Raw genomic sequence first — 19995 nt, 5'->3', positions numbered from 1 at the left:
ACTAGAGTTATCAATACTGGTGAGAAGCACAGCAAATGAGACAGTGAGACTCCTTAGAAGGTACTTGTGAACCACTAAAACCTAAGAACTTGGCTTTGGTGAGTTAAAAATGTAGAACATGCCCGCAATACCAGTTCTGACTTGAGCAAGAATTTGCTAGTTCTTATCACAGCCAACCATCTTCAGGGCTTTGAATGACCCTAAACTTCATCTGGCATTTGGACAGGACAATAGGTATTTTGCATGACCTGATTAGAGAATAATGCAAGGCTGTTTCCCACTAGGTCATTTTGATCCATGGCCCAGCCAAATTCCCTGGACCTCTCTCCAGCCAAAATATACCCCCAGATAAATGAAGGATGTAGAGCAGATTTTTAGAAGCAGCAATCTCAGTACTTTTCATCATGTCTTTATTCATCAAATATTTATTGGATACTGTAACTATATTCTCAAAAGTTCATATGCATAAGAATTACATAGGAGGGTTCACTCCCCAGCAAACTGATTCAGCAATTCAAGGGTGCAGCTTTGGGGAATCTTTGTTTAACCAGCCTCATGGGTGATTCTGATGCAAGACCTCTATAGACCACTTTGTAAAATGTTTAGTCCCCAAAATGAATAAGCAACAGTTCGTGGCCATCAGGATCCTCGAAGTCCAGGGTGACAGAGAAAGGAGGAAAGATACTCTGTCCAGGGAAGTACAGTCTTAAAGGAGGCTGCCACAAGGAGAAGAGGGAAGAGAATTTTAAGCAGGGGAACAGCCTTTACAAGACCACGGTCATGAGAAGACACGAACCATTAGGGACCAGTGAGCAGTTTAGGGTGATGGGAAGGTGAAGGGCACTCTAGGTGTGGACAACCAGGAGAGAATCTAAGAGGATAGCATGGATTTTGATTCACCACTGTCATTTCAACTTTATTTCATAGGCAACAGGGAACTAGTGGGAGCTTTGAAATCTGCCTTTGAGAATATCTAGTATTGGGCAGATGTTTACTCAACTAATATTTCCTGAGGATGCAGCCTGTGCCCAACAGTGTGCTAGAGAATGGTTGTCACAGTTAAGAATTGTGATGGTCCAAGCAATGAAAGATGAAACTAAGGTGGTACCAGTGAGTGTCAACAAGATTTGAGATTTAAAAACAAAACAAGAATTTAGTGACAGGTTAAACTGAAGAAGCAAAATTTTGGAGCCTAATCCCCAATGGGATGGTATTAGGAGATGAGGTCTTTGGGAGGTAATTAGGTCATGAAGATGGAGCCCTCATAATAGGATTCGTGACCTTCTAAGAAGAGACACAGAAGAGATTGTCTCTCCCCCGTGTGAGGAAACAGCAAGAAGGTGGCCATCTATAAAATAGGAGGAGGGTTCTAGCCAGAAGCAGACCATGCTGGCACCCTGATCTTGGACTTCCAGCCTCTAGAACTGTAAGAAATAACTGTTTCTTGTTTAAGCCACCCCGCCCCCATAGTATTTTGTGAAAGCAGGCAGCACTGACTAAGACAGAGACTAAGTGTTTGATGATGACAGTACGGGAGAGTGCAGGGGGCAAAGGTGGGCCCCACCCAAATGGGAGTCGATGAGCCCATCCAGAGGGAGCAGGAGAGTGAAAATGTATGCAGTCCAATGGTGAGACATGGGGGGCAGTCAGTGAAGGAGGTGCAGTAGCCATGAAGGAGTTGAACCAGGGCTGAGTGGGGTCCCTCAAAGAAAGAATAAAATGGTCTGAGCGGGAAGAGGTGATTAGTTGTTTTAAATGTTGACAGAGGGAAAGACTTTGTATTGGCTTCATCACCCAGGATCCCTAGGTGACACAGGGACAACCTCCATGGAGGGCTGGGGGCGGGGGGTCCAGGTGTTGGAATGGAAGGAATGCAGTAGGAAAGGAGGGAATGGAAGGTGTGAACGTGAAGGCACAAGACACAGACTCCTCTATCAGGGAAGTTGAGCCTGAAAGGAAGAAGAAAGGAGGCAAAGCAAGAGGGTAGATAAAATTGAGGGACTGAGGTTTAGGGCTTTCGTGAACATGTAGACACAAGGCTTTTGCTTATATAACAGGAAGTTGTGGTGAAAATAGAGAAGGAATAAATTGGAGTTCCCTTTTAAGTTGTATTGTATTAGTGGAAAATAACTGTCCAAAATCTAGAGGGAAAATAAAATAGTTCTGGGGTTTTAAGTACTAGGAGTCAGTAAAAAATATTTCTCAATCTTTGAAGTAGTCATCCCTCCATGTGTGGTTGTGCATGGCACCTGCCATACAGGTGAGAAGGAAGACAATGTGCAAGGAAGAGGAAAGAGAAAAGTGGCTATAAATGATCAGAAACAGCACGTGGTGGTCCCTCCCTAGGGCTGGGGTCATGGTCAGGAGCACCACACCTACCTGGGGAGAGGCATGATTTGACTTGAATTTTGGCTACGGGATCATGTAGGCAAAAAGGAAAGTCCATTATCAAATGACTACCGAACCTTTGGTATTTGATCTGGGAATCTCCACTCAGAGACCAACCAGCTGGACATAAATCCACGTTTTTGTATATTTAGAAAACAAAAGAGCAAGAGTCAGACAAACGGAGGAGTCCAGTCTCTTCAACCATCCAAGGCAGCACTGTCGTTTTATTTTTTATATTCTCATGAATAAGATGTTGTTTTCAACTTGCTATTTGCATGTGAAATCAGAATAGCAGTTTAGACAGTTCCCTCAGAAACCGAGCATAACAGAATGGTTTCAGTCTCGTGTCCTGTGTGTGTGCACACGCAGGCTCAAGGGGTAGACGGCACATATACCCAACTGCAAACTGACAGTGGTTACATATATTTATGTAAATGCTTAGAAAACGACTCAGAAGAATTCATGCTGGACAGATAGCAGGGCTTCTCTGTGGGCAAAGCACGGGAGGGAATTTATAATAAGGCTGATGCTCAAAAGGCACTTCAGTTTTACCTGAAATATTAGTTTTTTACCATATAAACTTATTACTTTTAGATTTAAAACATTAATTTAAAAAAATTATGGGGAAATCAACACTAATAAGATGTTCCCAATTATTTTGGTTGGGGGTGGGGGCAAAAATGGTTACCATCCAGAAGAGAGCTAGGTGGACAGGATACAAGTAATGGAGAGGTGAGGGCTTGGTGTTTGCCAGATGCCTAAATGCAATGAATGCTTCCAATAAATTGGAATCTTTTTAAATTTGCCATCAGCGCTCTCTTAAGAATAATTTAGTCTTTCTTCCTTTGCCCTTCGAGATGCCCACGTTTCTTCACACAGCTGTTCTGTGAACTAGAAGGATGGTTTCATCTTTGCAAATGTCATTTACCTACTAATAATAAACATCAAAAATGGTAGTTATGACTCTTACTATTAGTCAAGTGGCAATGCTAGAAGCTATAATTCAAAAGGTTGGAGAATGTGCAAAGAATGAGGAAACAGGAGGATGTTAGAGCCATGGTCTGCCCAGACCAGGCAGTCACTAGAAGAGCTCACATCAGTGCTTACCCTCCACGTGGCACCAGGTGAGGGCTTGGCGCAGAGTTGCTGGGGCAGGGAAAAGAATGGAAGGAAGACTTGACAGTCTGTGGGAGATGCACAAGAAAATTCCTGAGCAGCAGAAGGGCCTCAGTGGAGCTAATTGGGGGAGAATTTGCAAGGAGACAGATCAACCTTTCTTAACTTCCCCCAGTGAGGCCAGGTAGCTCTGGAGCAGGAAAGTAGACCAAGCTTCCACTCATGGCTGGAAATGCATGAACACCCAGAAGTAGAACAAGGAAATCAACATTAAGGCATTGCCGAAATAGCTGGTCATGAGGTTCTAGGACTGGGGACTGGGGACTTGGCTGATGAACTGGGAGAACAGAAGGGGGGGAAGACAAAGCTGTCCTGTAATGGGAAAAAGAGAAGGTTGTAAGTGGGAAGAGAGCAGAAGAGGAAGGTGGATAGGGTTTGCCATGCCTGCTAGCCTACAGTCTCTCTGAGGGAAGGAGCTGATTCTCATTCATTTTTTACTTATCATAGCACTTGCTCAATAAATGCTTTTAATATCTGAGTGAACCAATTCATGGGAATAGTTATGTCACCAGATTATCTTGAGGGCAGGCCCTGTGTCCTGGGGACTAATGTACCACACATGCCTGGGAAAGCTCGCAGGAGTTTGCAGGTATACAACAGCTACTCAATGGGCAAATGAACTGGATCTTTCTGAGCTCTCATTTCTTCATCTGAAAATGAAAACCACAAGACTGACTCCTATTCCCGAGAAGGGATGAGGCACACATTATAATACCAGACAAGTTCTCTATTAAAATTTGCCAAACCAACTCTTGGGCATATTCATTTAAATTCCTCAGTGGGTAGCTGATTCCCTGTGGCTAATACTGCATTCAGTCGTGGAGGGAAATGAGTCACGCAAATGGAAGCATAAATACACACACACACATACAACTTGGCCATAGATTTTTTTTAACTTTTTATTGTCTCAAATGCTCCCACTTCTGCCTCCCCCGCCCCTTAGACTCCACTCCATACAACAGTTGCTTCTTGGACCAAACACCCATGACAAATTCAAAACAGTTGCCTGGGGTTTGGCTACTGCTTAACAGGTAGTTATAAACCATCCGTGGTGCTAACTGAGCCGGTGTGAAGAAGCTAATTAAAGCAGTCAAGAAGATGGTTTAAATAAAAATGAAAATGTAAGCACGGTCTTCATTGGATAGAGTGATTAGAAATTACAGTTGTTTGTTTGTTGTCAGAACTGTCTGGGCTTTGTCAAAATCCTGACACGTGGCATAACCCGCCCCTAATCAAAAAAAAGAAGAAAACAAACCAAAAAAAGAAGGGAAAAAAAATCTAAGTAGGAAAACAGACATAGAATACCTTCATCTTTCCAAGTGGGAAAAAACATTTCACTTGTTTTTCTAGAACAAGTGTGATCTGTGTTTGGACGAAGTCTGAGCTCCTCAGTTAGTTAGCCTTGACAGACACGCTCTCTCTCTCTCTCTCTCCATTCTGAAGCCCTCAGGCTGCAGAAGCCCTCTCTTCCAAATGAGAAAGGAAGCCATGAGGATGTAGACAAAAGAACAGTTAAGGATAATCAAGCTGACGAACCCGAGTGCTTTCTGTATCTGAAGGCCAAGCTTAGGCTTCCTGTATATTATCTAGGGTGTCACTGACTTAGGAGACAACTCGATAGCATTAACCTTTGGGTATTATGTACAACGGCAAGTTATTTTTTCTGAAATTGACACATTTAAATTTAAACTGCTTAAATATTTAATGGAGAAATGGGATCATGGGAAATGCATGGAGGGACATTTCTGAAAAAAAAATGTACTGTTTAGCCTTCTGCTCCACTTGATTTATTATGGATATGCTACGCTATAAAATAAAACTTGGGAATAGGATAATTCTACCTCTAATCTGGAATAGTTCCTGATATATAGCATGTACACAAGAGTGGTGTGTTTTTTTTAAGGGAAAGAAAAGAGAAAGAAAAAATAGATGATATTTTTATCATGAATATTGCTAATTATACCTATGGATGTAATACACATATAAAGATTGCCATAGATGTTCTTGTTATTGATTTATTTATAAGTCCTAATTACACAAGGCATTGAGCTGAATGTTTGTTTCTTTGTTTAAATGTGGCATCTGCTTATGGGCCAAGTATGTCCTTAATATGATTCAGACAAGCTCGACATTTAAAAATAAATGACACGGATCTGAATTTCAGAGAAGTATTACAGGAAATTCAAGCAAAACAAAACAACAACAACAAAATAGAAGTCACAAGAATGCAGTATACAGCATGAACAGAGGGCAAGGATGAAGGGAAGTCCAAGGACAGTGCTTTCCTTGTCTTAATGATAGAGCAAGCAAGAGCATTCCAAGCCGCTGGATCACTGGGGAGTATTGATTCTTCAAAACATCTCCCTCTCTCCTCCACCCTCTCTGTCCCCCAGTCATCTCTAGGCACCAGTAAGGGACAAGAAGTGGAAAGAGAAGGCAAAAAGCAAAGAACTGAGCTCATGCTAATAAAATTGGCCACTAATGATAATAGCAAACGCTCATATACTTGTGGCAGCCATCCCTTGAGTGCTTTACATAGAACAACTCATTTAGTCCCACAATAATCCTATGACTACTCCCATTTTACAGATGAGGAAGCTGAGTCACAGAAAGATCAAAAGCATTTAAAGGGTAACCACCAGGTGGTTAGCCTCAGACCATACCACTTGGCTGCGACTCAAAAGCACGGTGAGAAGACAAAGGATTTGGGATTAAGTAACTTCCAAATTCCCTTCCCAATTCCCTTGCTCGATCTCTGCTTCTATACCACACTGGAAATAGGACTTCTCCATCTGTGTACCCAATGTCTAGCAGGGTACCTCTTGCAATGCACAGAATGAAAAGATGTTTCACGTCAATTTATAGTGGAAATCTTTAGGATATTTTAAGTCCCTAAAACCACAAAATCCTAATCTAGTTGGCCTTGCAATAGCCTAATGTTTGCCTCCATGCAGCCTAGAAAGTAGTTTATGCCACTGCCCTACATTTCATTGCAATCATAATTTAAAGATCACCTCTCTTCTCAAAATAGCAAGCAGTCCGGAGTAGAGCTACAAATCGCCCCCCGTGTATCAGAGAAAAAAAAAAAGTGGCACAGAGAGGAAATGAACTGAGACAACATCACTTACAGCAACCGGAAGGAAAAACACACACATACGGACGCCACTCACATTCTACGTGTGTGGTTGCCCAGTAAGGAAATGCTTGCAGCTGCCTTTAGAAGCCAGTCTGGTGGCTGCAGCAAGAGAGAAGCATAATCATGAGGCAGGACTAAGCTGCCACCTCCCACCTGCCTGGTCAGACAGAGGGCAAGAACTCCAGGGAAGACCCAATGAGCCAGCAACAGTGGTCCTGCCCTGGGTGAGTTCCCATACACTCGCTGTGGCCTGAGGGGGTGGGGAGACTCACTCAGATTGACTTCCTGAGTTGGTGTCAGACATCTGTTAGTGTTCCCCACTGTTGATACCCCTTAACTGGAACCCAGAGGGACTCAACATGCCCCAAAGGAGGAAAGGGGGACTCCAGGTTTCTTCCAAGGTGACCTGCAGGCACTGGCTTTAATGCAACCTAAAAGCTACATGATTCTAGTTTTTGAATCATCTTGGGTAGGTGCTTCCTGGTGTAGGAGCTGGATAGCTCCTCCCCTCTTGCTGCCCTCCTCAGAGAGCTTACCTGTGATAACCTTGTGCTTTGGCTCTTTTTAAATGATTTCCATACTTCCTAAATGCGGGCTATCACTTACACTTGATGTGGATTTGAGTCATTTATAATGTCATTTTCAGGTCCTCTGGGAACGACCCTTGAGGGGACAAGAAACCATGATTGAGAATTGGACTTGTTGTGTCCAGCTCTGCAGAGACCTTGTCCTTAGCATCATCTCTAAGGGGTTGGGAACAAATTGCACGGTGTTCTACTTGGTCACACTGGGCCACCCCAACAGCTTCATCCTTCCTTTTCTCAATATTTACTAAGTCACGTAACTAGTTCATTCATTTGATTGCCTTTCTTCCACAAAGGGTTTTTATCTTGCTGAAATTATTTCAAAATGAAGAACATATACAACTTGAAAGGGGGAAGCCATTCTAAAAGGGTTATGCGTTGTTCAAAGTTGTGTGGACATTGGTGAGCAGATTTTTTCCCCCTGTGCCAGTGATGAGAGCTGAGAGTGGGTGCTCTGGTCTCTTAACCCTTCCTTGAGGAGCACCCCCCTCCCCCCAGAAGCTGGTTCTCACCCAGAAGTGGGTGTGAAGAGCAGTTGCCCGTGACAGAACTCTGGGAACCAACCAAGTGGTTTTCCTCCTTGTTTCTGTTTCCTTCCAAGTTTGGGAGGAAATTCCTCCCCATTTTCAAGGACATTCCTGTTTTAAGAATGGGGCAAAGGGGAGAGGGAAGGATGTGAAATCAGCTTTAAGGTGGCACTTCATTTCTCATTAATTAGCTAATTCATGTATTTAACACCTATCTAGTGAGTATTCACTGTGTGGCAGCTGTGTTTAAGTCAAAACTTACATAGGATGAAGCAAAATTGATGTTGTCCTATTTCCAAAAAGCTTACAGTCCAGGAGAGAAGCAGATGTTAATTACTAATTACACAAATGTGATAAGGATCAGAACATATTGTAGGGGAAGCTGATCTCATCTGGGAGGCAGGGAGGTTTCTAGAAGGAAGGGGAGACTGGAACTGAAAAAGGCGTAGGAGTTCACAAGGGCTATGCTCCAGGGAGAGGGAACAGCGGAGACCATTTCCTGAGGTAGGAGATCACAGAATTATCTGGCAAAATCAAGGTCAGTGCAACAAGAGGGAAGTGGGAAGTGGCTCAAAATGAGCCCAAAGTTTCAGTATAAAAGATGCTGCTGATTCTAAAAGCCCCGCAGAATGTAGAGATGCTGGGGTCCGATTTGCATTTCTCAGAAATCCCTTTCCATAGGTGTGAAGAATGGATGGGAGGGGGCCACACCTAGAGACAGGGAGACCAATGAGAAGGTGGATGAAGTCAGCCAAGCGAGCATATCTGTGTGAGTACAGCCAAGAGTGGTGGCAGTGGAGAAGGGATTACACAAATTTAAAAGTCATCTAGAAAGGAATATCAACAGCACTTTGTGGTGGACAGAAAAGGAGAGGGGGAGGGGGGATTGTCAAAGATGACCCCCAGTTTCCTGGTTTGCACATCCAAATGGATGTTGATGCTACTTGTCGATCACAGAAACTGGTGAAGCTGGTGGGGACCAGGCCCAGGTTAGTTCAGTTCTAGAATGGATCCAAAGGCAGATGTCAGCCAGGCAGTCAACACTGACCAATATCTAGAGCTCCAAGCAGAGGTCTGGGGATCCTTGGCGTAGAGTTGGTAATTGCAGCCTCGGGTTCTGGTAATATACACCTGAGGGAAAGTATCGAATGAGAAAGCAGGAGGTTGGCTTAGAACTGAATCCCGAGGAAGAAGCGCCTGGGTGGCTCAGTAGGTTGAACATCCAGCTCCTGATTTCAGCTCAGGTCATGATCTCAGGGTCCTGGGATCGAGCCACATTGGGCTCCCTGCTCAGCGGGAAGCCTGCTTCTCCCTCTCCCACTCCCCCTGCTTGTGTTCCCTCTCTGGCTGTGTCTTTCTCTGTCAAATAAATAAAATCTATCTATCTATCTATCTATATATATCCAGAATGGGTCAATCAGTAGAGACAGAATGCAGATTGGTGGCTACTAGGGGCTGGGGGAGGGGAAAATGAGGAGAGAGGGCTTAATGCGTCCGAGATTGCCTTTTGGGGTGACAAAAATGTCTTGGATCAAGGGAGAAGTGGTGACTGCACAGTACTGTGAATATATTGAATGTTGCTGAATGGTCCTCTAAAATGTCTAGGGCGCCTGGGTGGCTCAGATGGTTAAGTGTCTGCCTTCGGCTCAGGTCATGATCCCAGGGTCCTGGGATCGAGTCCCACATCGGGCTCCCTGCTCCTTGGGAGCCTGCTTCTCCCTCTGCTTCTCTCTCTCTCTGTCTCTCATGAATAAATAAATAAAATCTTAAAAAAAACTAAAATAAAATGTCTAATTGATGTTATGTGAATTTCACCTCAATACTGAAAAAGAAGACTAGAAAGGTGTAACCAGAGGTATAGAACACAGGCTGTGTATGACTTTGGGCAAATGAAACAGCTCCGGTGCCTCTTTTTTGTATGTAAATTAAGGGAACTAGCTCTCTTGGAATGCTCTGGTAAGGATTAAACAGGACAGGTTTTTTTAAGTTTCTAGCAGAGGGAGGGTGTAGTAAAAGCAGTCAGTTTCCTACCTAGATCCCTGCGGCCTCATCAGGACTGAACTAACTTCTTTGTCGTCTTCTTTTTTTTGTCATAGTTAAGAGGATGATTACTCCTTTAATTCGTCTTTCTTACAAGCTGCTCACCTCTTGGGGACATCCCTTTATTCCCTCCCTTTTTTTAATTCTTTATTTAAATTCAATGTAGTTAATATGTAATGTATTATTAGTTTCAGAGGTAGAAGTTAGTGATTCATCAATTGCATGTAATACCCAGTGCTCATTCCGTCACGTGCCCTTCTTAATGCCCATCACCGTGTTACCCTATCCCCCCGCCCACCTCCCCTCCAGCAACCCTCAGTTTGCTCCCTAGAGCTAAGAGTCTCTCATGGTTTGCCAGAACTGGACTAACTTCTAACAGCCTGAATCTTTATCTAAAGACCTGAGAGCTTTCTCTAAGCCAGGTAGAGCCACTGCAATTGCTTAAAGGCAAATGAAAATGCCCAGAAACTAACTCTCCAATGGGCCATAAATATCCCAGCTCCCTCAGGCCTGAATGGAATAACTCTAAGACAAGCCTTTTACCTTTGCCCCAAAGTTTCCTCGTGAGCTCAAGCTCAGTTGCGCACAGTGGTAGCTGGCTTGATAATGTGCCTTTCATGTGCCTTCTCACTACCCATCCCCCACTCTCTGCTCCCCACCAGGGTGTCCTGGGATCATTTGTTAAACTACATGCACTTGAATCTGAGTCAGGGTCTGCTTTGGTGAAATTGAAGCTGAGACAATCTGCTACACAGTGCTGTGGACACTCGGGTCATGTCATCCGCTGTTCCCTATTTAATCTTAGATATCTGCATTTTGATCTCTCTCATATCCATTCAGGGTCCTCTTCATCCCCTTCTGAGATCCTGCTTACAGAAAGGACCCAGGTACTACATAGGGGGAGCTCCTTTATTTTTTTTCCCTTAAGCTTCTGTTTTTAAGTATCTCTACATCCAACGTGAGGATCGAACTTCAACCCTGAGATCAAGAGTCACATGCTCCACCGACTGCCAACCAGGTGCCGCAGGGAGAGCACCTTTAGACTTAACACGTCCTCTACGAAACTGTACCGCATCTTACAACAAGCCCCCTCCATTTGCCTTCTGCTTATCTGTCTCCTTGCAAGTCATTTGATCAAAATTTCCAAACGGCGGTGCACCATATGATAATTTTACATGGTACACGATATATAGATATGGCCTAAAATTATGCTGAGTCACTAGACTTTGTCATAGAAAACTTTTCCATTTTCACTCTTCTGAGCCTCTGATTTTGGCCTGATCTTAACATTCTCTAACCATTGGCCAAGTATCATTTTAAACAAAAAGAAAGTGGGCCCTTGGGCTGAGAGCCATCGGCAGGCAATGCTCGCTAGCTAAAAGTTAACAGGATGGTTTTGTTCTCCTGCATCTATTTTTCATGATTACCTTCTATTAACCTTAATGGCACTGGTAATTTATCTGCAGGAGTGGTATAAATTATCTGATGCTATAAACATCTTTAAGTTAAAAAAAAAGTGAGTCGATTTAAAGAAAAAAAATCATGTTACTGATTGTACTGGCAGCACATCCGGTGTGCAGACGCTGGAAGGTAGGACTTTGCGAGAAGACTGGCAGAGCTTCTCTAGAGCAGGAGCTCCTCAAGGTCACAGGGGCGTCTCATTCCACCCAGCACCCATCCTGGGAGTGCCGCTCGCCCAGGAACGACGGGCATGTCCTAGGCAGGGGGTGATCACACCATCCTTTGCTGCACCTTTTTTTTTTTTTTTTTAGAGAGAGATTGAGCTTGGGTGAGAGCAGAAGAGTGGGTGCAAAGGGAAAGGGAGAGAGAGAATCTTAAGTAGACTCCACACCCAGCACAGAACCCGACAGGCGGGGCTTGCTTGATCTCAAGACCCGGAGATCAGGACCTGAACCAAAACGAAGAGTCAGTCACTTACCCGACTGAGCCAGCCAGGCGCCCCCTGCTGAGTTTTAATCATTCAAATAAACAACTTCAGTGCACCCACTGTGGCTCCCAAATATCCAGCTGGTGATGGTAGACCATGTGAAACTGACACACCGCAAGGCTCCATTACATACATGGGGGTTCTGCCTCGAGTGAGCCTCCCCAGGGGTTTAGAAGTCACTTGGCAATGGCTGAAGGAGGTGTCGATGCATCCATGTTCTTCACATTCGCTTCGGATTAGAAGTGTCGGCTAATGGAGGTCTATAACTCAATGAGCTTTCTCTTTAATTTTTATAACCAGCTGTTATTCCCTGAGCCCCTCCCTTCCTTTCCCAAGGAAGATAAATGAGGATTAATAACCCAGGTAAATTTCACTTTAGAAAAATTGTAAAATATTGTGAAACATTTCATACCACAAAGAAGTACATGTTATGTAGACATACATTCTAAATAATAATAGAACTAAAACAAATACATGTTGAACCACTGCTCACTTTATCGACACTTGAAGCCTGATTCGAGCGGCTTACCAATTGTACCCGTTTCTACCCATGCCCCCCCAAAAAAGGGAACTACTGTCTTAAATTTTGTGTTAATCACATTCCCTTCCTTTTCTGTTTAGATCGGCCTCATATGTCTATATGTATACATATATTATATGTGTATGTGCACTTTATGCATAAACGTATTTCTATAAAAATTAATTTATATATAATTTATGTGTACTGTATATGCAGTTTATTTGTGCCTGTTTGGGAACTTGAAACAAATATAATCATACCATACATATTCTTCCATGTCTGGCTCTTTGGCTCAACATTATTTCTGAGGATTATCCATGTTGATGTAAATAGACGTTGATGAGTTATTTTGATGGCTGTACAGCGTTCTTTTGTGTAAACATATGACCATCTATCATTTCTATCCATTGAGAGTGCTAGGTAATTGCCAAAGATGGAGGCTCAGAGTAAAATTTCAGGAAGGCACAGTGCTCCCCAAATTTCCCCCTCTCTCGTGCACAAAGTATGACCAGCAGAGGTGTGAAGCTTTGCTGCATGTTAGAAACAGGTTTTAACTGGAGATAAGAGGTAAATGAAGTAGAGAACTGAGGGCCAGAAGGAAAAAGACATCAAAGGAGGGAAGGGGCCTTAAGTGGAAGGAAGAAAGAGATAAAAATGACTCTCAGAGATAAAACATAACTCCCACATGAGAACTGTGCTTACTGTGGGCACAATAAGGAAGGCTTTCCTTCTCAATGTCCGCTTCTCCTACCACATAAACTCTTGGCGGAAGGCTCTATTTGAATACTTACTCTACATTGCATCCTCCCCCAGGTCAGCAAACGGGCTCTGTGACTGCTAATCACTTTGCTAGATCCCGAAAAGAACCAAATTTCATACCATGCTCCCGTAGAGGCTTCCCGCTGATGTATTTTTAGAATCATCTTTCCCTTAGCATATATGGGACCAGTTAGCGACCACACAGTCATCAAATGGTACAGTGTCCGTGAACCTTTTGTAACCTTTTGGCTAGTTTCCATGACAGAAATTCCCCACCCACAGCTTCACTCGTAAAGAGTGGAAATATTTAGAGGAAGTGATACTATTAATGTCTCCGTATCACTATGGGAAGTATTTTCCCCTAAAATGACAGTAGTAAGTTGGTACCTCCCATAACACCATCACAACATGGCTTTAGCAAGTACAATGTTCTCTTGTTTGCATCACAAGAAAAAATGAAACATTGAGGAAGTAAGGCTCTCTGGCCCTCCACCAGAGTGGAGAAGTTGAGGTCAAAAGCTCTCCAGGGTTGTGTCACTGGTCTGGCTTTGGTGGCTGTGGGGTCTTGGTGGGTGAGAATGATTCTTGGTAAACATATATTGATTGATTCACTGAGAGAATAAATGATTAAGGCATACTGAACTAGTCAGGGTTCTTTAAAGAAACAGAACAAATAGTATGTGAGCATATATATTTGTATACAGAAAGATTTATTTTAAGAAATTGACTTATGTGTCTATGGAAGCTGGCAAGTTCAAAATTTGCAGAGCAGGCTGGCAGGTGGAAACCAGGGGAAGAGGTGCTATTGCAGCTGAGTACAAAGTCAGTCTGCTGGCAGAATTCTTGCTCAGGGGGAGAGCAGTCTTTTTCTCTTAAGACTGTCAACTGATTAGATGAGGTTCACCCACATTACAGAGGGTTATCTATTTTACTCAGAGTCAACTAATTTAAATGCTAATCTTACCTAACAAATAACTTCACAAAAACATGTAAAATAATCTTTGATCAAATATCTGGGTCTCTTGGTCTAGCCAAGTTGACACATAAAATTAACAATCACAGGTACCGTATCTCATTTAAGAAGTTAGTTATTTATTCAACATTTGTTAAGGGAACCCTATGGGCTGGCATTGTGCAAGGTGTTGAGAATTCGACAGTGAGGCTAAGTAGACAAAATCCCTGTCTCTAAGGAATTCATATGTAAGAGATGTCCAAGTAATTAAAAACACTTGTAGGTTTTATGTCCTCAAGAAGCACTGCAAATACAACACAAGTCAGTCAAATGCAATTTTCCTTGATAATGTGGTATTGGGACATAATGAGGTTGTGTCTTCATGGACTTTATGGTTGACAAGAGACCTCAGATGTAAATTATACAATGACCTTAAACACATTCAACAATTATACACAACATGCTATCCATTATACAGCTTTTGAAAGCACATGTAATTCAGTTATAAATGACAGTAAGGATTGACAATTGCAAACCATTGTATTTAAAATAAAATGATCAAGGTACATTGTGCATAGTTACTTGATTTTTTTCATAATTTCTTTATTTTTATGGCAAGATGGATAAAAGAACTACTTCATCAGGGTGTTCTGATTTGAGAACTATTGATTTGGAAAGACAGGACTGTTTGATGGTGTTTCTTTGGTTGCTTTAAGTTATTACTTTACTGGCCTCTATTTTCATTGCGGTTTTGGTGTCTTGTCTGACGCAAGGGCAGGCATTAGAGAAAAAGGCATTAGTTCATACTGTTTAGAACTGAGAATCTTTTTTTTTTTTTTAAGATGAGGTTATCCGTACCAGCTTGCTAAGTGTGATATGTTGCCCTGGGCATTTGAGGGTCATGTGCACAACTTATGCTCTGACAGAGCATTAGTATTTTCTTAGGATAGTCAAGTGTCACAGCTAGGGGTAATAATCCAATCAAAGTTTTTGGAAAGGGCTGGAAAGGGCACAAGAACACATACTACAGATGAGTGTACTTCAGAGAACAGAATTTTACTAAAGAAAGCATCACCTGTCATCTCTACCATGCCCCCTGCCCCCACTCTCAAGAAGCTTACATTTGAGTTAAGGAGAAAACATACATTTGCAAAACAAAAATCACATTTGCAAAGCCGCTAAATGGCCTCCTTGATGCTCCCCTAAATGGCCAAGTGCGCGCCCAACTCATGACTTGTGTGCTGGAAGGACCTTCCAAGACTTACCTGTGAGGCTCCTCCCCTCCCTCAGCTCTCAGGTCATGGGTCACCTTATCACGCTGCCCTCCCTTATCATGTTATATGAAATAGCCACATTCCCGCCTCGAACACCCACTCCATTACCTGCACTGATCACCACCCGGTGTAGTAAATACCTGTGCGTTTGCTTGATTTTCTGTTCCCTCCCCTGAAAATGCCAGCTCTGTCAGGCAAGGACTTAGTTTTGTTCAGTGCTGCAACTCTGGCACTTGGTAGGTGCAAAATAAATATCTGTTGAGTGGATAAACAAATGATGAGTGAGTGATTCGCCAAGTGAATGTTAGAGGCCAATGCCATTATTGTCCAGGAGAAGAAGAGCTCTTTACGTCAGGAAGCCTGCTCAGGAGGGCTGAGGGTCATATGGCCCATATGGAAGAACAGGAAACAGAAAAGTGTGAGGAGATTGTGCAGGGAAGACTAGGTGGTCTGAGCTGAAGTGCAAGGTGGCTGTGCCCCAGTGGACTTCTAGGGATCTGTGAGCTGCTCCCTTTGACTTGCATGCAGGTCGTGGGAGGGCAGACACAGGAGCCAGCCTTCTGGCACATTGTCCCTCGTGAGAGGCCAGAAGCCCACCCTCTTGGCCTGCACATGTTGTGGGCAGAGATGGACATTTCCTCAGGAAAGCAAATTTGGATCTGCTCCAGTATTCGAATAACAGCCTGATTGAAAAACAGAGTTCAAGTCAATATAGCTGAGCAAAGAATATTTTTGGCCTGAGCATTTTTCTGAGAAAATGTGGCTGGCTGCTTGTTTCAGCCATAGGAAAATGTCAGGAATGCTTTCACATAATACCTTACCCCAAGCAGGCCTGCCATCGGCCCTCCCGGGTTCCTGCTGGGAAGATTTAGCGGCAAAATGGGTCTATGTCACAGTTAAACAAAGTGTTGGCTAGAGAAAAGAGTTTTTACGTACATGAGTTAATGCCTCCAGCAGCAATATTGGTCTCATTTTCTCTCTGCTGAATAATTTATTTCTTAGCAGAGAAGAACTACCTGACCCCACACTCTCTATTTGACTTCAACCTAGCATGTGTTTCTTTCTTCTGCAGTGATTCGAAATGCAGTTGTGCAGGATATTGAAAATGTGAACACAGTCCGAATGTCCATCAGAAGGATCCTTTTTTATAATTTGGGAATCCACACTTTGGAATACCATGCTACTGTTAAAAATAAAAGAATAAAAGTGATCTATACACAAATATATGAAAAGATATGAACTAAATCCAAAGCAACAAATACAATAGAACATAGAGTATTAAGCCTATTTTTAGTAAAATGATGATTAGTATCTATCTCCTTGTAAAAAAAAAAGTCAAAAGCAAAAGGGATCATCAGAGTTCAGGAAATGGGCAGATCCAAGAGGGCTTGATAACCGGTGGAATATTTAGGAAGACAACTCTGGAGCCAATAGGCTGGGTCTTAGTCCCACTTCTACCCCATTACTACTGTGTGGTTTTGAGCATGTTACACTCTACCTTTCTGTTTCTCAGTTTCTCCTCTACAGATGGGAGGTAAGAGCAGTAATACCTCACTCAGTGGTTTTTATGACTCAGTACATGGTTTTGAATGTTCTATGAGTTAATATATGCAAAACACTTAGAGCCGTATCTGACACATTAAAAGCTCAGTACATACTAGCTATGAGGAAGAAGAGTAGGACAGAGAATAAGTTTTCATAAAAGAGAAGGGGCCTCAAGAATGAATAGGGTTTGACAAGAAAAGAATTCTGGAAGAGAAGAGCATGAAAAAAAAACCCAAAGACTTCTAGGGTGAATGAAATAATCCAATTAAATTCATCTCAGCCTCTGTAAAGAGGGTCAAAATGATATTTCATTACCTCGGTGATAAACATGAGCTCATGAAGATGAAATACAAGGATAACCTTTGTCATCATGTAGACCAATATGCCTATCAGTCACCAGTCAAAAGTATTTCTGGAGTCCCTGCCATGTGCTGGGCAACAGGGGGGAAGAGCACCAATAGGGCCCTGCCAGCCTGGGGCTTTTTTCAAGCAGGTTTGAAGTCACAAAACTATTGGGATCATTTCTTTCGTTGTATGTTGATTTGTAGTCATGTAGTAGTTATAGTAGTTAGCTCAGTGTGACTCAAGCAAATAGAAAAGAAAATCACTGTATGGCCTCTTGAGAGACATAGACAACTCGATTTTCACACAGACAACTCGATTTTCTGTGCTCATGAGGAATCACAGGAATATCTCTAGTTGATAAATTAAATTATGTGCATTTTATCTGTAAGTTAAAGAGATCTTCATTATTTTTGCCTTTTAAGTTTAAAAACTTTCTCCCTCTGTTTAGATTCCTAGTTATGTTCCAACCCTAGCTCTGCTTCTCAACTTGCAAGGGACCCCATGGGCCTAGAGGAGAGGGGAGAAGCAGTTTCCAGGGGATACACTATAAAGTCTACACAGCCCCTTGGTCATTGAGCTGGGCAACGTTGGCAAACACCTTATCACCCTCACCTAGTAAATGAAATGCAAGTGAGTCACTGAAACACTGAGGCTTTTGCCTACTACCCCTGACCACACTGAAGAGGCCTTGTGAGAACCGAGACTCAGTCTTGCAAGTCTCTGAGGGTTCAAACAGGGAGGCCAAACATTTCAGAGCTCCACAGGATTTATTTGCAAGGGGTGCTGTGCGGAAGGTGCCAAAACAGCTAGTAGCTAAATTTTTAAGAAATTACAGTAATTAATTGGTCCAAAGGGGTATCATTCACTCTTAGAGTTGAGTTGCCAAGAATTGAGCTAGGGAGTTTGGTCTCCAGGGAAGAGTTAAAGATCAGACAGGAACCATTACAAAAATTTCCACTGAAAAATAAGTTCCTTGTAAGAGAAGCTGACAGACTTGCTAATCGCAGCTTACTCTGCACCTAATGACAGTCTGTGTGCAGCATTTGTGAAGAAAGCACAGAGCGTTTGAATGATGGGGAGCAGAGGGGGTGGCGGGGTGGGGGTGGGGGACTCCAAGCCGATGAATCTGAATCTAACAGGCATGACGAGTCCCTTAGAATAGTGATCCATTTTAGAGTGAACTGCACTGGGAAGTGACTCAAATTTGCTTTCCCCACGATTCTTACCAACAGCAAAGATTGATAAAACACATTTGTGCCGCTGTGTTTTTCAGAAGTTTCACCATATAATAACTGTAGCAGGCATATCATACTATGTTGCCTAAATTTCAAACATTTCCTTGATGTCGGATGATCACAATAGAAAGGAATGTTATTTTTATCCAGTCATTGGTAAGATTTTTGTTTTCCTTCATCTCAGAAACTAAATCACTGGCTACTTCAGAGACTCTGACCGAAGTCTTAATTGATGCCCATCACCTTTTTGGACCACTTTTTAGACCAACCCGAGAGGACGGATTCAGCTACTGCAATAAGGAAAGTTAATATTTGACTGGTCATAGAAGTGAGTTCATTGCAATGCCCATTCCATTAGCAATTAAGCTTTATAAGGCTCTCCTCTTGAGGTAACGCTCCCTTCTGAATGTTCAATACAGTGAAACCTGGAGACCAAACTTTAGGTATTGATTTACAATTCAGTCAGCACGTTGACCCACATCATTTTATCCAGTGCCCACAGGGGTCCTGGGAGCATTATTATATCCCCCACTCTACAGATAACGAAACTGAGGAGATCGAGGTCCAAAGGTAACTTATGTAAAATTGGGCAACTGAGCAAAAGACCTAGCTAGGACTGAACCTGAGTCATTGGCTTAAGGGAGTTTATCCAATGACGCGGCAACTCTTTGCAGTGGATCCCGACAGTGAACACACCTTTGGTGTAAGGACATTGATTTTTCTTAGATAAAAATGGGTTTTATTGCAAGATAGGATATTTTTGTTCAAATTTCCACCCCTCCTATATTGCTTTTATCATACTGCCCACCGAAGGCCAAGATTTCCCATGAGAAAATCTACTATATAGATGAAGTGGCCCTTCAGCTTCTCTTCCTAAGTCTCATCTCCTTCTTTTGGCTCTTGTTCTGACCAAGTCCTCTTTCTAACTCTCTGATATCTGTGGAAGGCGTGAACTCCTTCCAATCTGACTTCATCAAAATGTGCTCATAGGGAAGGATTTGATCTCATTGATATAGATTTCAGCATCACCAAGCCACTACTCACTGGCCGTTTACATTTTAAGTCATATTTCTTACTATGAAATAAGTTTGTTTCTCTAGTAAAAGGCATTTTGGGGAGGAGATGGAGGAGATGAAGTTTTACATCAAGGACATCTTCCTTTACTGTCCAGATTCTGCCATGTAGATGTACTGCGCTTTAGCCAACTCAGCTCTAAGTAGGACATCTTGTTCTACTAATTAGGGCAACACAGCAACTTGCCATACATTTGCTCTGACATATAGCAAACAGGCATTTGGCAGGAAGAGCTGTTTTTCTTTGAAAGCAGTGTAAGAATAAGTCTGTGAAATGCTAGGTTTATTTAGTTTCCTCAGTGGAAAGAAACTAGATGTTTCTGCTTGAAAGGTAGGAAATGAGTGAAGGTGATTGAGAAATAATTTTAGCAAGCAGAATCTTAAGTATTCTGTTGCAAAACTTGTGTAGCCACTCTGGAAAACAGTACGGAGTTTCCTCAAAAAGTTAAAAATAGAGTTACCCTACACCCCAGCAATTGCACTACTAGGTATT

At 42.6% G+C, this 19995-nt stretch overlaps 1 protein-coding gene across 3 annotated transcripts in view; it reads left to right on the top strand.

The window, feature by feature from the left end:
- Window positions 1-19995, top strand: part of NEDD9 (neural precursor cell expressed, developmentally down-regulated 9) — a 209091-nt gene that overhangs the window by 20376 nt on the left and 168720 nt on the right. The window contains exon 1 of one of the 3 annotated variants that reach the window (XM_034985673.1): window positions 6737-6924. The exons of 1 other annotated variant lie outside the window; for it this stretch is intronic. The gene's annotated coding sequence lies outside the window, so the exon portion shown is untranslated. Of the gene's footprint in view, window positions 1-6736; window positions 6925-18322; window positions 18758-19995 lie in introns of those variants that run through there. One more of the 3 variants, XM_034985674.1, reaches the window with a different exon arrangement.

Source organism: Mirounga leonina, unplaced genomic scaffold (genome assembly GCF_011800145.1).
Source record: "Mirounga leonina isolate KUSES-001 unplaced genomic scaffold, KU_Mleo_1.0 Mir_366, whole genome shotgun sequence".
Lineage (NCBI taxonomy): Eukaryota > Metazoa > Chordata > Mammalia > Carnivora > Phocidae > Mirounga > Mirounga leonina.
Note: the sequence above shows the minus strand (reverse complement) of the source record. Positions and strands in the feature narration are given on the sequence as shown.